Genomic DNA, 19,597 nt, shown 5'->3' with positions numbered 1-19,597 from the left:
TTAATGGAAAATGCAAAACTTGGGATGTTGGACATGAAAAAATAAGATCAGCAGAAAACATGAAATTCAACTTTCACCAGCTTTTTGCTTACTGCATATATGCACAGAAAAGCCCGATATGTGGATGTAATTGACAAATTGATCTCGCAGACATAGAAAAGATAGTGCAGGAGACAAGTGGGAGTTAGGTGCTTTTGGGTGGTCTCAGGCTAATATCCTTTTGAAGACAGTGTTTAGAATCCACATGTGAGAAATTAAAGAGGACAGAAGATAACACTGACTTTCAGAAGGCTAGCACAGAATATTTCCCACATCTGGCAAATACTGGAATTAGTTTATGCGTACGAGTTCACAGTGAAAATGGTGAAAGATCATTTTTTCATTATGTTGACTGATAAAGGCTAACTACAGGAAATTAAAACCTAATAAATTGCTTTGTACAGCATGCTGTAGCAGAATTAGCTTTAAAAAACACCCTTTCAGTACAGCATTTAAGTTCATCTTCTTGAAATGTGTTGAGCTTTGGAACAAGTTACACACAAATTACATTTGGATTCTTGGAATTTTTCAGTGAAGCCCTAAACATGCTTTAAAAGCAAGTGGAAATTCTTTGTTTTTTCCTACAGGGGAATGTACCAAAACATTTCTAGCAGATTGCAGAAAGAACACTGTTTGATTATACTGGCCACTAAAATGTGTTTATTAAATTTAATGTTGCCATACTATCTATCATTTTACCATTTTAAAAAAACACTTTTTTCACTCACGCAACAAAAGAAAGATTTACTCATGGCTTTCAGATTAATGAACACTGACATACAGACCTGCATTTTCAATTTTTTTTTAAACCAACAATTTTTTTTGCTTGTTTTCAAATACATTCTCTTTTCAGATTTAAGTAAATTCCCAAAGCAATTTCAATTTCTCATCTCGTCCTCCAACCCCCAAGATACCATCAGAGCTGCAGTGCATAGAGGGAGGCAGCACATTTTAGTATTTATTACTCAAAGACAAAAGTCAGCACCTCAAAAATCCCTAAGGTAGTTAAAAAATTACTTGGCAGTTAGCTTCAAATGTGGGATTATGGCAGTTCACTAGCAATGATACAGTTACATGGCTGAGAAGACACATTCTAAAAGTGCCTTATATTACTTTTCATTTTTTGTGGGGAGGAGAGAGAACTACTCTCATGCTTGATCTCCAACAAAAAGAGAAAACGAATTTAGAAAAAGTTGCCATAATTGCTGGATAAATTCTGGAAAAGAAAAATAAAGGTTTCTACTCATGTTTTTTTCCTCCTCTTGGATAACTGAAAACTGACTGCTACTGAATTTCAAACCTAGCATTGACATAACCTTGAATGAGGAATCTATGCTTTGCCTTGTTTAAATATTTATTCTGAAATAAAGGTAACAACATTTCAAAATAGGAACATACAAGTAATGTGACAGAGCTGTCATAATTTGGCTTATTGTTAGAGAGGTGAAACAGAAAAATGGAGAACATTCATTACACATCAAGTTTATAAATCTATAAAGAAAGAATTTTAACTTCAATGAGTGGATTAAACTATTTTAAAAACACATGCTATTAGGGAGTGTGATATGCTTGAAATCCAAAAAGCATTAATTTGAATGATCACCTAATCCTATCAAAAAGTAACTAATGTCAAATTCTACCCACCTTAATTCAGGATCAAACAGGACAAAGATGGGCTACTAGGAAACTGGCTCTTGATTATTTAAGCAACACAACATTGTCTGGGAAGCATTTACACTCTGCAGGAGATGATGCATAATGGCGAGTAGGGAAGCCTGGTTTGAACCCTACCCCACTCTGGCTGATCGGACAAGTTCCTCTGGTTTCTTACTAAAAAGCTAAGCTAGAAAAGCGAAAACTCTGCATAGATGGTATCTTGAAAAATTATAGTGATGTCAACTCCCTTTAAAAAAAACAAAACACCAATTACAACCAGACTTGTGTTTTCTTAAAGACCCAGCTCCTGTTACTAATTAAGACTCTTAGGTTCCATTAAGAAAAGTTTCTAGTCTTCACAGTTGTGGAGAAAAGGTTGAAAATATGAACTCTAAAGGCTCAAAAGCCAGAAGGCAAATAAAAAGAACCCAAATTGTGTGTTTAAATGTGATTTTTAGGCCAAATTCATATTTTTAAGCCTAACTCATGACTTTGAATCTTATCAGTTATTAAATCCATCCAAACATTTAAATGTTTTTGCGTTTTAATGGCATTAAGCACTGCCATAAAAATTCATTTCAAACATGAGCTTAGATGAAAAACAGAAAGATTAACTGTTCACTAATGCACAATTAGAACTGTGCATAGAAGATTACAGGAATTAACATTACACTAGTCTTTTTAGCATTTGGTAGGCAAGACTCTGCAAGGACTTTCATGAGGTATTCTATACTATCTTAGCACTAAGATCAATCTAGCACAATACTTAAGTTTTATAAAAACATATTAATATAAAAGGCTAGATCAAGAGAAATGTTTCAAAAGACTTTTTTTAAATTACAAGGAAGAAAGATTTTATAAACAAACATCCCCTGCACTATCTACAATCCAAGTACTGCCATATTCTGACTAGGGCCCTACCAAATTCATGGTTGTGAAAAATACATCCCAGACCATGAAATCTGATCTCCCCTGTGATATCTAGCTAGTGTAGAAGAGGTGGGTCTGATCTCCCTTGTGCTGCTGGGGGCACCCCAACCAGTGGCTCCTACTGTGCGCCGGGCTCCAGCTGCTAGTCCTGGCTGGGCTGGGGGACTTCCTCTTCCCCACTCCCAGGGTCAGATCAGACCTATCTCCGGGAACCTACCCCAGCTGCATGAAGCTCCATGGCTGTGCTGCCTTCAGAGCTGGGCAGTAAGGGTGGTAATCCCATGACCTCCCCTACAATAGTTTGCAACCCCCATGACCCCCTTTGGGTCAGGTCCGCCTGGTTATAACACCATGAAATTTCAGTCGTAAACAGATGTAAACTGTGAAACTGACTATTTTTGAAATGCGATGACTGTGAAATTGACCAAAATGGACCCTGAATTTGCTAGAGCTGTAATTATAAGTGTCTGTCAGGACATGAAAGTGAAACTGATTAGCCTACCTTACATAGAATAAATAGTTTAAAATAAATTTCATTATTAAAAATCCCTTAATTATCTAAAGCAGGGGTGGGCAAACTTTTTGGCCTAATGGCCACACAGGGTTATGGAAATGGTATGGCAGGCCATACCAGGTTCACCGGGGGAAGGAGACCAAAGCCCCGAGGTAAGTGGGGAAGTGGGATACTGGGAGGAAGCACAAGCAGGAGACTGCAAGAGGGGAGGACTCCTGTCTCAGACTGAGAAAGCGGGACAATCAGCGAGTTATCTTAAGTGCCTATACACAAACGCAAGAAGCCTGGGGAACAAGCAGGGAGAACTAGAAGTCCTGGCACAGTCAGGGAATTATGATGTAATTGGAATAACAGAGACTTGGTGGGATAACTCACATGATTGGAGTACTGTCATGGATGGATATAAACTGTTCAGGAAGGACAGGCAGGGCAAAAATGGTGGGGGAGTTGTGCTGTACGTAAGAGAGCAGTATGACTGCTCAGAGCTCCAGTATGAAACTGCAGAAAAACCTGAGTGTCTCTGGATTAAATTTAGAAGTATGAACAACAAGGGTAATGTTGTGGTGGGAGTCTGCTATAGACCACCGGACCAGGGGGATGAGGTGGACGAGGCTTTCTTCCAGCAACTAACAGAAGTTGCTAGATCACAGGCCCTGGTTCTCATGGGTGACTTTAATCACCCCGATATCTGCTGGGAGAGCAATACAGCGGTGCACAGACAATCTAGGAAGTTTCTGGAAAGTGTAGGGGACAATTTCCTGGTGCAAGTGCTGGAGGAACCAACTAGGGGAAAAGCTCTTCTTGACCTGCTGCTCACAAACAGGGAAGAAATAGTAGAGGAAGCAATAGTGGATGGGAACCTGGGAAGCAGTGACCATGAGATGGTCGAGTTCAGGATCCTGACACAAGGAAAAAGGGAAAGCAGTGGAACAGAGACCCTGGACTTCAGAAAAGCAGACTTCGAGTCCCTCAGGGAACTGATGGGCAAGGTCCCCTGGGAGAATAACATGACGGGGAAAGGAGTCGAGGAAAGCTGGCTGTATTTCAAAGAAACCTTATTGAGGTTGCAGGAACAAACCATCCCGATGTGTAGGAAGAAAAGTAAATATGGCAGGCGACCAGCTTGGCTTAACAGTGAAATCCTTGCTCGTCTTAAACACAAAAGAACAGCTTACAAGAAGTGGAAGACTGGACAAATAACCAGGGAGGAGTATAAAAATATTGTTCAGGCATGCAGGTGTGAAATCAGGAAGGCCAAATCACACTTGGAGTTGCAGCTAGCCGGAGATGTTAGGAGTAACAAGAAGGGTTTCTTTAGGTATGTTAGCAACAGGAAGAAAGTCAAGGAAAGTGTGGGCCCCTTGCTGAATGAGGGAGGGAACCTAGTGACAGAGGATGTGGAGAAAGCTAGTGTACTCAATGCTTTTTTTGCCTCTGTCTTCACAGACAAGGTCAGCTCCCAGACAGCTGCACTCTGCAGCACGGTATGGAGAGGAGGTGACCAGCTCTCTGTGGAGAAAGAAGTAGTTCGGGGCTATTTAGGAAAGCTGGACGAGCACAAGTCCATGGGGCCGGATGCGCTACATCCGAGGGTGCTAAAGGAGTTGGCCGATGAGATTGCAGAGCCATTGGCCATTATCTTTGAAAAATCATGGCAATCGGGGGAGGTCCCGGATGACTGGAAAAAAGCTAATGTAGTGCCCATCTTTAAAAAAGGGAAGAAGGAAGATCCAGGGAACTACAGGCCAGTCAGTCTCACCTCAGTCCCTGGAAAAATCATGGAACAGGTCCTCAAGGAATCAATCCTGAACCATTTAAAGGAGGGGAAAGTGATCAGGAACAGTCAGCATGGATTCACCAAGGGCAAGTCATGCCTGACTAACCTAATTGCCTTCTATGACGAGATAACCGGCTCTGTGGATGAGGGGAAAGCAGTGGATGTACTATTTCTGGACTTTAGCAAAGCTTTTGATACAGTCTCCCACAGTATTCTTGCCAGCAAGTTAAAGAAGTATGGGCTGGATGAATGGACGGTAAGGTGGATAGAAAACTGGCTAGATGGTCGGGCTCAATGGGTAGTGATCAATGGTTCCATGTCTAGTTGGCAGCCGGTATCAAGTGGAGTGCCCCAAGGGTCGGTACTGGGGCCGGTTTTGTTCAATATCTTCATTAACGATCTGGAGGATGGTGTGGACTGCACCCTTAGCAAGTTTGCAGATGACACTAAACTGGGAGAAGTGGTTGATACGCTGGAGGGTAGGGCTAGATACAGAGGGACCTAGACAAATTAGAGGATTGGGCCAAAAGAAATATGATGAGGTTCAACAAGGACAAGTGCAGAGTCCTGCACTTAGGACGGAAGAATCCCATGCACTGCTACAGACTAGGGACTGAATGGCTGGGCAGCAATTCTGCAGAAAAGGACCTAGGGGTTACGGTGGACGAAAAGCTGAATATGAGTCAACAGTGTGCCCTTGTTGCCAAGAAGGCTAATGGCATTTTGGGTTGTATAAGTAGGGGCATTTCCAGCAGATCAAAGGATGTGATCATTCCCCTCTACTCAGCACTGGTGAGGCCTCATTTGGAGTATTGTGTCCAGTTTTGGGCCCCACACTACAAGAAGGATGTGGATAAATTGGAGAGAGTCCAGCGGAGGGCAACAAAAATGATTAGGGGGCTGGAGCACATGACTTATGAGGAGAGGCTGAGGGAACTGGGATTGTTTAGTCTGCAGAAGAGAAGAATGAGGGGGGATTTGATAGCTGCTTTCAACTACCTGAAAGGGGGTTCCAAAGAGGATGGATCTAGACTGTTCTCAGTGGTAGAAGATGACAGAACAAGGAGTAATGGTCTCAAGTTGCAGAGGGGGAGGTTTAGGTTGGATATTAGGAAAAACTTTTTCACTAGTAGGGGGGTGAAGAACTGGAATGGGTTACCTAGGGAGGTAGTGGAATCTCCTTCCTTAGAGGTTTTTAAGGTCAGGCTTGACAAAGCCCTGGCTGGGATGATTTAGTTGGGTTTGGTCCTGCTTTGAGCAGGGGATTGGACTAGATGACCTTCTGAGGTCCCTTCCAACCCTGAGATTCTATGATTCTATGAATGATCATGAAATTGGGGATAGGGGTGTGGGCTCTGGGGTGGGGTCAGAAATGAAGAGTTTGAGGTGTGGGAAGGGGCTCCAGGCTGGGACTGAGGGGTTCGGAGGGCAGGAGGGGGATATGGGCTGGGGCAGGGAGTTGGAGTATGGGAGATGGGTGCAGGAGAGTGCTCCGGGCTGGGACCAATGGGTTCAGAGGGTGGGAGGGGGATCAGGGATAGGGCAGGCTGTTGGGGCATAGGGTGGGGTGAAAACTCTGGGATGGGGCTAGGGATGAAGGGCTTGGGGTACAAGAGGAGGCTCTGGGCTGGGATCAAGGGGTTTAGAGGGTGGGGGGGATCAGGGCTGTGGCAGGGGGTTGGGGCACGGTGGGGTCTCAGGGGCATAAGCTCCAGAAGCATGTCCCCCCGTGGCTCCGAGGTGCGGCCAGGCGGCTCGGCGCGCTGCCCCGTCCGCAGGTGCTGCCCCATCCTCAGGCACTACCCCTGCAGCTCCCATTGGCCAGGAACTACAGCCAACTGGAGCTGCGGGGGTGGTGCCTGTGGATGGGGCAGTGCTCTGAGCCGCCTGGCCACGCCTCAGTGTACTATGTAGGAGCCAGAGGGGGGATCATGCCAGCTGCTTCCTGAGAGTCATGTGGAGCAGGGGAAGCCCCCGAACCTGCTCCCTGGCTGAAGCACCAGGGTGGGACAAATCCCCAACCCCGCTCTCCAGCGGCAGCTGAGGGCTGGATTAAATGGCCTGACAGGCCAGATGTGGTCTGTGGGCTTTAGTTTGCCCACCTCTGAGCTAAAGTACTGTTAGTAATATAAAATAACGAAAACAGGTTTCTAAAAATCCTCAAAATATCCTATGATGTTTAGTTGGCCTGTCCCTTAAATAAATTGTTGTGGTAGACTGGATTTACAATGCTCATCCCATTCTTCTATTCAAATATGGTGTGCAGAAATATACATTTAGTATGATGCTCAAAAACCTATTTGTGTATATTACCAATGTTTCCTGCATGAGCTAGGACTGATGCAAGGGCGTGGGGCACTAAGCCAAGGAATAAATCTTCAAGTTTTCAAGCTCCATGCCCTCCTCTCTCTTTTTCAGGACCTTAAGGAGAGCTCTTCCACAGCTCCCCTTCATCACTGGCTGGTGCTGTGGGAGCTCCCCATCCTGTTTCAATCTACCTTAAGTACGGGGTTTTAACCATTTTGTTAACTTGGATAGGATCACCATCTTGACACTGGACAACTCCAAAAACTAATTACACATAGTGGCTTAAGAGTTATATGTATTTTAAAAGTACAAAGTGCCCTATGAGGTTTACCTATTTGTCCCAATGCATTTTCTGAGAAGTAACATGCAACAATAGCAGCCATTTTATGACATGTCAAAGTTGACATCTCCTTAGAGAAGGGACCTTTTCTTCCAGCATGTTAATACAGTGCCTTAGCACAATCCCCCAATTCTGATTGCAGCTTCTGAACGTTACTGAAATATAACAATTACCGTCCATTCACCCTCCAAATAATCAAGCATCTACTAAATCTAAACATTTTGAACTGCAACATTTGTTAAAGTATGAATCCAATCTTCTTCCAACTAAACATTTGTTCATAAATTCCTCTTTATCCTATTTTAACTCCAAAAAGAGGAATTACAAAAAAATGGGGAAGCTAGTTAAATGTGAGTGAAATGCCTGCAAGCTGCATGGAAGCTATTTAAAAACACCATAACAAAGGCTCAAACTAAACATATGCCAGTCACATCAATGTAATTAAAGTTATATCGTTTCATACCCAAAATAAAACTTTATTTGGAGGAGTGGAGTATCTGTTACAAGTGTTCAGTCAGCTGGTAAACATTTTATTTTAATGTATATAGTAACTATCTTTATACAATTTTTAAAAAGGTAGAAATTGAACCTTAAGTGGAAAAAGTTTGCGCAAAGAACATTTGTGAGTAAATGAACTGTTCAAATTTTAGAAATTTTTCTTCTTCATGTGAAGTAGGCCAAGCATCAGATATTATTTGCCAATGCCTTTCTATCTAACAGACTCCTCGTCATTAGCATCTGTATAAATAGAACAGTTTCATGCAGAAAAGGGGCAGAGAACTTTTACTATATGCTTTTCAGCTAACATATAGTATCCCAAACTTCAATGCCTTTGATAACTATAGGAATTTTTTCTTGCAGGATTCAGAGTTCAGTGAGGTATGAGCTTTTGGCATTCAATTCTGAACTGATGACACAGTTACATTTGGATAAACGGTAGTTCATGACAAGTGGGTGTCCTGTTGGGAAACAGTAGTACCATCTAAGGTCCTATCCAGGATATAAATTTTGAACTAAGGATAGCATTACCATTATATACAAGGCACTGGTGAGACCTCATTTGGAAAGCTGTGTACGAAGCTGGAACAGGTGCAGAGGGCTACTAAGATGATCAGAGGAATGGAGAACCTACCTTACATGAGGGGACTTAAGGAGCTTGGCTCGTTTAGCCTAATAAAACAAAGGATATGGGGAGATATGATTTCTCTCTCTCTTTATATACATATATATACACACATATATATACATATATATATATATATACATATATATATACATATACATATATATATATATACACACATACACACACATATATATACATACACACACACACAAACACCAGGGAGGGAGAGGAGTTATTTAAGTTACAGACCGACGTTGACATAACAAGTGTATATAAACTGACCATCAGTAAATTTAGGCTTGAAATTAGACACATTTCTACCCATCAGAAGAGTGAAGTTCTGGAACTGCCTTCCAAGGGAAGTAGTGGGGCTAAAATCCTAACTGGTTTTAAGAGTGAGCTTGATACATTTATGGAGGGGATGATATGATGAGATTGTTATACAGCCCATCTGCAACTGCTATTAGCAAATATCTCCAATGATCAGAGATGGGACACTATAGCGGGAGGGCTCTCAGTTACTACAGATGACTCTTTCCCAAGTGTCTGGATGGTGGGTCTTGCTCACATGCTCAGTGTCTTACTGATCACCGTATTTGGGGTTAGGAAGGTATCTTCCACCAGATCAGATAAGCAGAGATTTCAGAGGGTTGCTTTCCTCTACAGCATGGCTCACTTACTGATTTGAACTAGACTCTAGAGCAGGGGTTCTCAAACTTCACTGCACTGTGACCCCTTTCTGACAACAAAAATGACTACTTAACTCCAGGAGGGTGGACAGAAGCCTAAGCCCACCCGAGCCTCACCGTCCTGGGCAGGGGGGCCAAAGCCAAAACCTGAGCCCTGTCACCCAGGGCTAAAGTTCTTGGGCTTTGGCCCTGGGCCCCAGCAAGTCTAATGCCAGCTCTGCACACTCTCCCCACCCTCAGTTCCTTCTTGCCAGACAACTCCGACAGAGGGAAGGAGGGTGGGATGTGGATTAGAAATGAGCAACACATCTCGAAGAACACCAGTTACGGAAACGGTAGCTGGCTTTTCTTCGCCGAATGATTGCTCATGTGTATTCCACAATGGGTGATTCCAAGCTATATCTGTTGGAGGTGGGTAGGTGTTCACAAGTTCCTGGGACAGAGGACAGCTCTGCCAAACCCAGCGTCATCCCTAGTCTGGGGGACGATCACATGGTGCAAGGTGAACATGTGAACCAAAGACGGCATGGCGGCCCTACAAGTGTCCTGGATGGGGACGTGGGCCACGAAGACAGCCGACAAGGCCTGTGCCCGGGTCAAGTGTGCCCTCACAATGGATGGTGGGGGAACACCCACCAGCTCATAACAGGAATGGATGCATGAAGTGATCCAATTGGAAAGCCACTGAGTGGAAATCGACTGGCCCCTCGCGCGCTCAGCCGAGGCAATGAACAGTTGTGAGGACTTTCTGAACGGTTTAGTCTGCTCGAGGTAGAAAGCCACAACCCACTGCACATCGAGCATCTGGAGATGGCACTCCCCACTGGCCGCGTGAGGCTTGGGGCAGAGGATCGGTAGAAAAATGTCCTGATCCATGTGGTAGGTGGAGACCACATTTGGGAGGAACGTGGGGTGTGGGCAGAGCTGGACCTGATCCTTACGAAAGACCGTATATGGCGGCTCAGAGGTCAGCGCCCTGAGCTCCGAGACTCGCCTGGCTGACGTGATTGCAACCAGGAGCACGTGGCCAGTGGTTCGAACAAAGACCCCGTGAGACGAGCCAATACCAGGTTTGGGTCCCACTGCGGGATCGGGGGGTCTAGAATACGGAAAAAGGTGGTCCAACCTCTTAAGGAACCAGCCAGTCATAGCATGGGAAAATACTGTGTGCCCTTGCACCAGCGGATGGAAGGCCGATATGGCTAACAGGTGCACCTTGAGTGACGAGGGCGCCAGGCCCTGGGCCCTCCAGTGGAGGAGGTAATCAAGGATAAAGCTGGATCGAGGCGGTCACCAGGGAGACACCCTGGTCCATCGTCCACCTAGAAAACTGGGACCACTTTGCCAAATAAGCGCAGAGAGTGGAGAGTTGTCTACTTTCAAGGAGGACGCACTGAGCATGCTCTGAGCACATCCTTTCCCCTCCACCGAACCACTGAGCAGCCACGCCATGAGGTGAAGAGCTGCTAGGTGAGATGGAGGTGGTGGCCCTAGTCCTGAGAGAGCAGGTCCGGGTGGAGCGGCAACCACCAGGCTCGTGAGGGTCCCGTACCAATGCTGCCTGGGCCACGCCGGGGCAATCAGGAGGACTCGGGCCTTGTCCGACTTTATCTTCTCCAGGACCCTGCTGATTAGAAGGAACGGGGAAAAGACGTAGAGAAGCCGGCCTGACCAGGACAGGAGAAAGGCATCGGAGCTAGCGCCCCTCCCCAGGCCCCCCCAGAAGCAGAACCAGGAGCATCATTGGTTCTGCTGAGCTGCGTATAGGTCCACCTGGGGAGTTCCCCATCTTCAGAAGAGCCGGTGGGCCACTTCTGGGTGGAGGGACCACTCATGTTGCGAAGAAAAGTCCCTGCTCAAGTGATCCATCCTCTCGTTCCAGGAGCCAGGTAGGTGGAAGGCCTTCAGGTGGATGTTGTGGGATATACAGAAGTCCCACAGCCTGAGGGCTTCACGGCAGAGGATCAGGCCCCACACTGCCTGTTGATATAGAACATCGAGGCCGTGTTGTCCGTGAGGACCTTGACTACCTTGCCCTCCAGGTGCGAGCAGAAGGCCATACATGCCAGCTGCACTGCCCTGAGCTCCTTGACGTTTATATGTAGGGTCAGGTCTTGAGCTGACCACAGGACCTGGGTCTGAAAGTTCCCCACGTGGGTTCCTCAACCCAGGTCCGACACATCAGACACCAACTCCAACGACAGGGCCCTGTCTCTGAATAAGACCCCTTGGAGCATGTTGTTTGAGGCGGACCACGACCGTAGTAAGGTGATCACAGAGTCCAGCACAGTCAGGACCTTATCCATCCTGTCCATGGCCTGGGAGAACTTCGAGGCCAACCAGAGCTGGAGGGGCCTCATGCTGAGTCTAGCGTGACAGACCACATATGTGCACACCGACATATGACCCAGGAGTTGCAAGCAAACCCTGGCTGTTGTCACCGGGAACCTTGTGACTGAGTCAATGAGATCTTTCAGGGTCTCGAACCTGTGGCAGGAGAGAGGCCCTGGCCGACTGAGTCCAGGAGCACCCCGATAAACTCTATGCATTGGACCTGGACTAACGCGGACTTGGTGTTGTTTACCAATAGGCCCAAGGCAGTGCACATGGACAGGAGGAGCATCACGTGATCCCTCACCTGCGACCAGGAGATGCCCTGGACAAGCGAATCGTCCAGATAGGGGAATATCTCCCCCCGCCATCTGAGGTAGGCCGCTACCACTGACATGCATTTTGTAAACACTCTGGGGGCGGTGGACAGACCAAACAGGAGGACTCTGTCCCATCATGAAACAGAGGAAGCATCTGTGCCCCTCCAATATGTGGATGTGGAAGTACATGTCCTGTAGATCGAGGGCAGCATACCAGTCCCCAGGATCCAGGGAGGGGATGAAGGCGGCCAGGGAGACCATGCGGAACTTGAGCTTCACCATGTACTGGTTCAGACCTCAGAAGTCCAGGATGGGCCTGAGCCTCCCTTCGGCCTTCGGGATAAGGAAATACCCCTTGCCCATGAACTCCTCTTGCACTGCTTCCATCGCTCCTAGTCCTAGGAACCGCCCCACCTCTTGCTCGAGCAGAGCATCGTGCAAGGGGTTCCCAGGAGGGACGGGGGGTGGTTGGGTGGGGAGGAAGAAAACTGGAGGGTGTAACCTCCGGAAATGGTGTTGAGGACCCATCAGTCCGAGGTCAGCCACAACCATTCCAGGAGGAAAGCACACAACTGGTTGGTGAAGGGAAGCTTTATTGGGGGTGGATCCCTGATGAGGACTGGCAGGGTGCCCCCAAGCGTCCCGTCAAAAACGCCTTTTCCCCGCCTGCTTGCCCTTGGAGGACCCAGGCTGGGGGGCAGGCCGAGACTGCCTCTGAGGGCGTCTCTTATAGTCCTGCTGCTTCTTATGGGCAGCCTCGTACTTCAGGAGGGCGGCCTGGGCAGGAGTGTGCTGCGGCTAGAATTTAAGTTTTGCCGGAGCTGGGACATAGAGGCCCAGAGTCTGGAGGGTAGTGCAGGAGTCTTTCGTTCCATGCAGCCTTGTATCTGTTTCCTCCGCAAAGAGAGCTTTCCCATTAAATGGGAGATCCTGCATGGAAGACTGCGCCGTTGCGCCACGCTGGACAACCCAGAGAGCAGGAGTCATGATGTCTATCTCACGGACACTGCGGAGGCCACTGATCATGCTGCTGTGTCCGCAGCATCTGAGGCTGCCTGCAGGGACGTCTTAGCGGCCGCTGCCCCTTCCTCCACTAGCGCCTTAAACTCCTTCCTATCGTGCTGCTGGAGGAAGTCCTCAAACTTAGGCAGGGAGTCCCACAGATTGAATTTGTACTGGCCCAGGAGAGACTGATGGTTCGCAATTTGTAACTGGAAGCTCGAAGATGAATAAATGTTCCTTCCAAAAGAGTCCAGTCTGAGAGTCTTTGTTCTATGGGGTCGGGGCTGGCTGACCCTGCCGTTCCCTATGGTTGACCGACTTGATCACCAAGGAGTTGGGCACCAGGTGAGTATACAAGCACTCATACCCCTTAGTGGGTACAAACTACTTGTGTTCCGTCATTTTAGAGATGGGGACAACAAGGCTGGTGTTTGCCATGGGGCATTTGAAATCTTAGCCACCCCTTCATGGAGGGGCAAGGCCACCCTACCCGGTGCCAATGGGGACGACATGTTAAACAGGGAGTCCGAGGGCTCCTCCATCTCCTCTGCCTGGAGCTGTAGGCTTGCTGCCACCCTCTTTAAGAGTACTTGGTGAGCCCTGAAGTCCTCCTGCGAGACGAAGGGGACGGGGCTGCAATTGCCTCCTCCGGGCAGGGTGAAGAGACCAGTGCGGTGCTCTGAGTGTTGGCCGGCACTGGGGGGTCCACCACCTGGTCAGACTCTGGGCATGGTGCCAAGGATGTATGTCCCACCGACTCCTTTCTGGAGGGTCCGGAGAGGGAGGCTTCCGAAGCTCCAGCCACCGAGCGAGCTCCCACCAGGGGCTGCGCCAGAGGCCACGGTGCCTACTGGTACCATTTGGCCGGCCACGACGCTCGGTGCCACTGTACCTGCTGTGGCACCAGCGGGGCCGGCTGTCTAGGTTGGCTGGATGGCTGCGAAGGGAGACCGGGCTGGCATAAGATTTGCTGCTGTCTGTGGACCAGGAGGAGCGGAGGTGCCGGTATCTACGACAGTCACGGGACTGCGATTTCGATGTGGAGGACCAGTACCGACGGAAATAGCTGCTCCGCGAATGGCCTCGAGAGGCGGACCCGCGACAGCGAGACACCAGCAATCAACGCCCAGGGCTGTGGTGTCTTGGTGGAGACGTGGAGCAGGAGTCTGAGCAGGAATGGCGTCAACGACCGTGCCATGACCGACTGCGGTACCCTCTCCGAAACGAGGACCGATGGCGACACCCGCCGCAGTCCAATCAATATTCACTCCTTGAGGATGAGCGGTGCCGCGAGCCCCAGCCGGACGGAACCCAGCCAGACAGTCTGGTCGGCATCGAGGGCGATCCACCTGGACTCTACCCTGAGTGGTCGCTGGGCGGTGATTGGCAGCAGGAACATTCCCTCGACCGAGACCTGTACCGGGCTGGAGGCGACTGTGGAGATCCCAGCGGCTGTTGGGTAAAATCTATTTCTGACCTGTTTTATGTAACGTCCACCTTGGATTTGTAAAAGGACAGCTAAGCCTCCATCTTGGATATCCTTCTCCTCAGATAATTTAGTGCCCTTTCAGCCTTTTTCAAATCAAGGAGGGGAAAGGTCAGGGCAGTTCGAGTCATGTGACAGCCATAATCTGCCTAGCAACTGCAGATTTAGTGAGTGGCAAGCCTATCACTCAGGGCTGTCCATCTGAGTGGCAGACAGTGTCCCACACAGTTCAGCTAGCTGCGAGGAGCCCCAGAGGGACTAGGACTCATAGGACTTCGGATTCTTGGTCCCTATTAACATACTTGCACTCATCTGCTACACACCATTAGTGAGCACATACTTGCACAGGACTGCGAGGTCAAGCAGAGACTGAGTGGGCAAGCACTGAAAACCAACTTAACGGAGAAAATCTGCCCAAGGGGGAGAAGACCTGCCCAGAGGGAGAAGAATACCCAGTTCCTGAGATCCTGTTTGGTGTCCAGCACCCCTGATTTTCACCGCTATCCCTGTCGCTATCCTGAGTTTTTGTCACTGTGTCACTGTCTTCAGCATATGGTATTTGTAATACCCATTGTGGTTTTCCCCTGTTTTACATCCATAGATTAAGGGGGTTTAAGGGCTCCAAGCTTCACACTCTGGTAACTTAACAACTGAGTGAGTCTTGCTTATGTTGTTTATTGTCTGAAGGGGTCCTCGTCTAGTTTACTGACTAGTGACATAATAAATATTTGTGTGTTACATCTTATTCTGCCTCTGTCTTAATAAATGATAGATGTGGGACGGGGTGGGATCTGCAGACAGCCCATCTTCTGATCTGTGTAGACCATAGTAAAACTGTTTTGGGCTAACATGGCAGCTTGCCTCTGGAGCGCGAGGCCGACATTGGCGGCGCTCCGGGCACCAGCAGAGACATGACGTCCCGGCCCTGGAGGGATTCAGGCATGGAAGGCATCTGGACATCCGGAGAGGCCGGTTCCGAAGGGGCCAGACTCCTCCGCTGAACTTGAGTTAGAGGCTTGGGGCGTGGTGGGGATCGAGGACTGCCCGACATGAGCCTAGCCTCTGTCCCAGATTTCCCTCAGTGCCGCTGCGAAGAGGGAGTCTTCTTGGCCCTCTTGGCGTGTCCTGTGGATGGGGAGCGGTGCCAACTGGTCGATGATACTGGAGGATTGCTGTGTACCGATGCCGCAGTGCCAGATACCGGTTTGGAGCAACGTGCCAGGGTCGGGGTCAGCGCCAACTCCATCAGGATGGCCTGGAGCCTAATGTCTATCTCTCTTTTGGTCCGAGGCTTAAATGATTTGCAAATCTTGCATCTTTCGCTGACATGGGTTTCTCCCAAGCAGCACAGACAGTCTGCGTGCGGGTCATTTCTTGGCATAGAACGCCTACAAGAGCCACACGACTTAAAACCCGGGCTCACTGACTAACTAAACAGCTAACTAACTACAGGTACTAACGTTGAATGAACGAACAGTTCTGGGGACAAGCTACAGCAAAGCTGGAGCAGAGCAGTTCCAACGCACCTTCACTGGCAGGCAAGAAGGAACTGAGGGTGGGGGGAGCACCAGGCAGACACCACTCCAGGGGTCGCTGAGGGCGCTCCCCGCTATAGGTACTGCTAGGGGAAAAACTTCTGGTAAAGGACAGGTTACAAACCCTAGTTAATAGTTCCGCAATTTCACATTTGAGTTCTTTCAGAACTCTTGGGTGAATGGCATCTGGCCCTGGTGACTTGTTACTGTTAAATTTATCAATTAATTCCAAAACCTCCTCTAGTGACACTTCAATCTGTGACAATTCCTCAGATTTGTCACCTACAAAAGCCAGCTCAGGTTTGGGAATCTCCCTAACATCCTCAGCAATGAAGATTGAAGCAAAGAATTCATTTAGTTTCTCCACAATGACTTTATTGTCTTTAAGTGCTCTTTTTGTATCTCGATCATCAAGGGGCCCCACTGGTTGTTTAGCAGGCTTCCTGCTTCTGATGTACTTAAAAAACATTTTGTTATTACCTTTGGAGGTTTTGGCTAGCCGTTCTTCAAACTCCTCTTTGGCTTTTCTTATTACATTCTTGCACTTAATTTGGTAGTGTTTATGCTTTCTATTTACCTCACTAGGATTTGACTTCCACTTTTTAAAAGATGCCTTTTTCTCTCACTGCTTCTTTTACATCGTTGTTACGCCCCGGTGGCTCTTTAGTTTTTTTACTGTGTTTTTTAATTTTGGGTATACATTTAAGTTGGGCCTCTATTGGGCTTCTCACTTTGAAAAGTGTCCATGCAGCTTGCAAGGATTTCACTCTAGTCACTGTACCTTATAATTTCTGTTTAACTAACCTCCTCATTTTTGCATAGTTCTCCTTTCTGAAATTAAATGCCATAGTTTTAGGCTGCTGAGGTGTTCTTTCCACCACAGGAATGTTAAATGTTATTATATTATGGTCACTATTTCCAAGCGGCCCTGTTATATTTACCTCTTGGACCAGATCCTGCGCTCCACTCAGGACTAAATCAAGAATTGCCTCCCCCCTAATGGGTTCCTGTACCAGCTGCTCCAAGAAGCAGTCATTTAAAGTATTGAGAAATTCTGTCTCTGCATTTCGTCCTGAGGTGACATGTACCCAGTCAATATGGGGATAGTTGAAATCCCCCACTATTACTGAGTTCTTTATTTTGATAGCCTCTCTAATCTCCCTTAGCATTTCATTGTCACTATCACTGTCCTGGGTCAGGTGGTTGATAATAGATCCCTACTGTTATATTCTTATTAGAGCATGGAATTACTATCTATAGAGATTCTATGGAACATGTGGATTCATTTAAGATTTTTACTTCATTTGATTCTACATTTTCTTTCACATATTGTGCCACTCCCCCCCTGGTACAGCCTGTTCTGTCCTTCCGATATATTACATATACTTAATTTAGCAGGCTACAGAATTTCCACCCCCCACTCAGGTTATAGAAAAGATATTAGTCCTGTTTGCCCAGGATACAAATCACCCAATTCCGTAAAGAAAGTTATACGTTCTGAAGAAAAAGACTTCAATTTTACACTTTGCTATAGAGCTTATATAACTCCTAAAGGCCAAGAGCTATAAATAGACTCCACATAGTTTCTTGGCATAGCTTCTGCATTGGTTCCTTATTTACTCATTCTTACAGGTCTGCACAGCCAGCAGGGTTTTCAGATCTCTCTCTCAGTATTTTGGAACCCATCCTTCAAAAAGATAACAGCTCTGTGCACCCGTTAACTTCTGGAAGGACTAACCTTCAAAAAGAATTCTCTTTGATGCAATTTTTTCAAAACTCCAAATAAGTCAGATTGTTTTCTTAAAATGGCTTATGTTAACACTTTCTGCCAATGCATTTTCACCTTTATGTTCCCTGCACATTCTGTAATATTGCTACCATTTTGGCAGCCCTATCTGATCAGACTTTTACATAGTGCGAGTACAGTTCATCGAATATTCCCATCCTAGATGCCATCCTGAAAACAGTTTATTGCAGTTTAACTTTGCCCACATGAACAGCATCATTGAATTGAATGGGACTCCTCAGGTGAGTAAAGTTAAGCACATGCCTATAAATCTGCAGGATGGAAACCATTCCATAATGAGAATTTGGGCATTTTAGAGGGTTTTTTGTTATTACATGAAATGGAGGAAGATAACTGCCCTTCACATCTTTTGATCTTGATCTTATAAGTCCAAGATTCCTTAGCAAGATTTCTCCCCTCAACCCCACAAGCATTTTAGGACTGTTACCTTGCACAGCATTAAATATAGTAAACCTGATGGCCCAGACTACATCTCAAAATACCAAACTGTCAGTAATATTTTATTCAACATCATTCCAAATGGAAATCTCATATTTTCAAAACAGATGTGGAAAGCAGACATATTAACACCTAGAAACACACTTCACTTTGGTCTTTTTTAAATAATAAGATTAATGGTTTGAAATGCTTAGCCGCAACATATAGCAGAAAAAAAAATCAGGTTTAATAGAAAAGAAGTTGGTGGCAAATAATACATTTATGAAATATGCCTCTAGTAAGAACACAAGTTAAAAAAAATTCTGTTATATAGTTTGTGAATATAATACTCATGGGATTTTCATAATGAGAAGGCATGGATGTCAGAGACATTCCATTACATAAAACTGCCTGTACTTGTGCAGAGACTAGAATAGAGGATCCTAAATGTGTCTTCTTGCTCTGAAATCTATGGGGAATATACATGGACATGAATAAAAGGAAAACATGAATAGTGGAAAAACAGTACAATATAGTTACTGTTTCCATTCCATTAAGAGAGCACACCACACTACGTAAGGTATGTAGACCTCCATCCTAGTTTAAATCCACCACATTATTTTTCAGGCCAGTGACACCTTTGTCCAGAAAAATCTGTTTTTGTTGTCAAAGGCCCAATTTTTTTTATTTTATTTTTTTTAAATTGTACTGACTACTGCCAGAGCTGAAACTATTGTACGTCTACCCTTTATTAGACACTGGCATCTCACTAAAGGAAGATGGTCTGTAGGTAGGATGAGGGTTTTTGTTTTGTTAAAGTATCTTCAACTTCCTAAAGTGAAACACACTTCTTGCCAAGCATACACTAGTACATAGCTAGTATGGCTAATGAAAGTGAGAGAATATCAGATGAGAAAAGTTATATGGCTGATATAAGAGCACACATTATGAGAGAGCAATAAAAAAACCCTTAAACATATGGCTAAACCCTCAAACATGAGGCTATCCCACTGCATAGGAAAAATAGGAACTATGGCAAGATACCACCCTCCTGTCTTAACCAGGAGATCTTCAATCTTTCAGATCTGAAACTCAAGGCACAAAATGAGATTAAACTAGAGATATAAAGGATAACAAAGCATTCTACAAATACATTTGAAGCAAGAGGAAGATCAAGGACAAGACAACAGAAAATATGTAAACGGGTAGAAGTGCTAAATGTCTTTTTTTGGTTTCAGTTTTCACTAAAAAGGTGAGTAGCCATCGATCCCTAAAACAGTGAATACTAGTGTAAATGGGGTAGGATCTGAGGCTAATATCG

General features: G+C 46.3%; 1 protein-coding gene across 3 annotated transcripts in view; it reads right to left on the bottom strand.

Annotated features, from left to right (window-relative positions):
• ANKRD28 (ankyrin repeat domain 28) overlaps window positions 1–19,597 on the bottom strand; it is a 198,263-nt gene that overhangs the window by 97,148 nt on the left and 81,518 nt on the right. The gene's annotated exons all lie outside the window — the stretch shown is intronic.

Source organism: Mauremys mutica, chromosome 2 (genome assembly GCF_020497125.1).
Source record: "Mauremys mutica isolate MM-2020 ecotype Southern chromosome 2, ASM2049712v1, whole genome shotgun sequence".
In the NCBI taxonomy this organism is placed as follows: Eukaryota; Metazoa; Chordata; order Testudines; family Geoemydidae; genus Mauremys; species Mauremys mutica.
This window is presented reverse-complemented; position numbering and strand designations above follow the sequence as displayed.